Here is a 1,896-nt window from a genome sequence, read left to right as displayed (position 1 = left end):
ACTGAGTGTAAAAAGTTTTTTGCTAGTTTTATATAAACAGAGCTTTGTCAGAGAAGCACTTGCAAGTTGACAATTTTTGCTTTAAAGACGAATTTTATTAACTGCCAAAATAGTACATTTTGTCAGCTCCAGTCACCCAATTAATAATTAGTAATTTCAATTAATAATTAGGTTTGAGGTGTTTTCGGGTGTGGTCCAGAGAAGGCGTGTTACACTCCAGTTCAGAGCCCATCGTTAGTCTGGGCCCATTCATCGACTGGTCGTCAAGAGGTCACCTCATAGCTTCATCACTGACTGAGACTAGTGGATCAGTTCTCATCGTCTTTTATGAACGGAATACCCTAAGGCATGGAGAGTTCCCACTCAGAAGGGGCGGAGTCATCGTCAAAGGATTATCGTGGAATGCTGACTCATCAGTTTTAGCAGTGTGGCTGGAGACTAATGATAAAGATAAGAAGTCATACAGTAAATTAGGATGTACTCTATAGCACTTTAATTTGACTGAGTTTTGATTGGCGATTTGCAAGTGAAATCCCCATTCCCCAGTATATTAACCCACCAATCATTAATGTCCATGATCAGTAATGTACCATTTTATTGTCACAGTTAAATATTTTTGCGAATTTCGCAGTTTCTTGCTTCGTTGCAAAATTATAAATCATAACTACAACCATAATTGCTAAAATGAAGTGCTATACAGTAATCTACATGTATGTTTTTCTTTTACTAGTCCAGCTGTGGTCTGTTAGTAATTATCACTGGTATCTTAAACAAGAGATACAGTCGTCAAAAACCACACCTACTGATGAGACTACGCCCACTCATTATACAGGTGTTGTATGGGATCCAATTGTACCATTACATCTTCACACCTTGCTGAACAGTAAATCAAATTAAATTATTTTAATTATTAAATTTTAATTTTAGATGGTCAGTATATACAGTATAATTGGAAGAGGGGTGTGGTCACCAGTACCTCGTTAAATGTTAATAATAATTCAACAGTGGCAGTAATTGATGGAGGTAAAATTAATTAATTAATTAATACTCATGAATATCATTAGAGGTGTTATTATTGACACCTTTTCGTGATGTTATCATTCCTCCTCCAATGAGTCATAAGCGACTTATGTTCCCATCTCCTGTTGTCATGGCAACTTTTTGCCCCACCCCCTACCCCCAACGACCTTTTTATAGTACTGTCTGATGGATCAGTCTACGTTGCAAAGTCCAGCACTAAGATGGAATACACCTTAACTAACCTCAGGTATGATTGATCATTATCATCTTTATAAATGTGACAATTCCTACCTCAAAGTAGGCTACATTTTTAACTTAAAATATGATTTTTTTTTCAACCTTAATTTGGGCCACAATTTTTGCCTAATTTTTACCCCAAAGGGGGCAACAGTTTTCACGTAATTTTTACCTCAGAGAAAGTCAGAATTTTTAATCAAAATTTGGTTATTATTACTTAGAAATTGGTGACAAAGATTCATTAATGTCTTGCTATTAGATTTCCTTGTATGATTATTATTATTATTATTATTATTAGGTTTCCATGTATGGAAGGTGACGGTTTTTCTATTCATAAGTTGCGTCAGATTGTGTGGGGGGCTGATGGTTTATTAGTAGGTATAGTCAACAAATCATGTGATGAAGACTCTATTGTTGAATACGAAATTAATGAATCCTGTATCACTGAAAGGTTGTTGTTGTTGTTTATTGTTGTTGTTTATTGTTGTTGTTTATTGTTGTTGTTTACTTGTTGTTTTTGTTAATTTATAGGATGTCTACTTCTTGTGATGGGCGTGTCTTGTGTCTCCATGGCAACCCAGATACGGGAACCATCATTTTTGAAGATGTCAAGGGAAAAGTTTTCACTTACAAAAACGG

At 35.3% G+C, this 1,896-nt stretch overlaps 1 long non-coding RNA gene across 1 annotated transcript; it reads left to right on the top strand.

Moving 5' to 3' along the window:
- The first annotated feature begins 694 nt into the window (after positions 1–694).
- LOC109591957 (uncharacterized) lies at positions 695–1,890 on the top strand. The gene is made up of 5 exons (XR_002190094.1): positions 695–883; positions 928–1,023; positions 1,065–1,267; positions 1,556–1,708; positions 1,789–1,890. It is a non-coding gene; the product is annotated as an uncharacterized LOC109591957 (long non-coding RNA).
- Positions 1,891–1,896: the final 6 nt, after the last annotated feature.

The sequence above is a fragment of the Amphimedon queenslandica genome, unplaced genomic scaffold, assembly GCF_000090795.2.
Source record: "Amphimedon queenslandica unplaced genomic scaffold, v1.1 AMPQUscaffold_6734_Cont21310, whole genome shotgun sequence".
NCBI classification, from domain to species: domain Eukaryota; kingdom Metazoa; phylum Porifera; class Demospongiae; order Haplosclerida; family Niphatidae; genus Amphimedon; species Amphimedon queenslandica.
The sequence above is the reverse complement of the archived record's forward strand: the minus strand, read 5'-3'. Positions and strand labels throughout refer to the sequence as shown.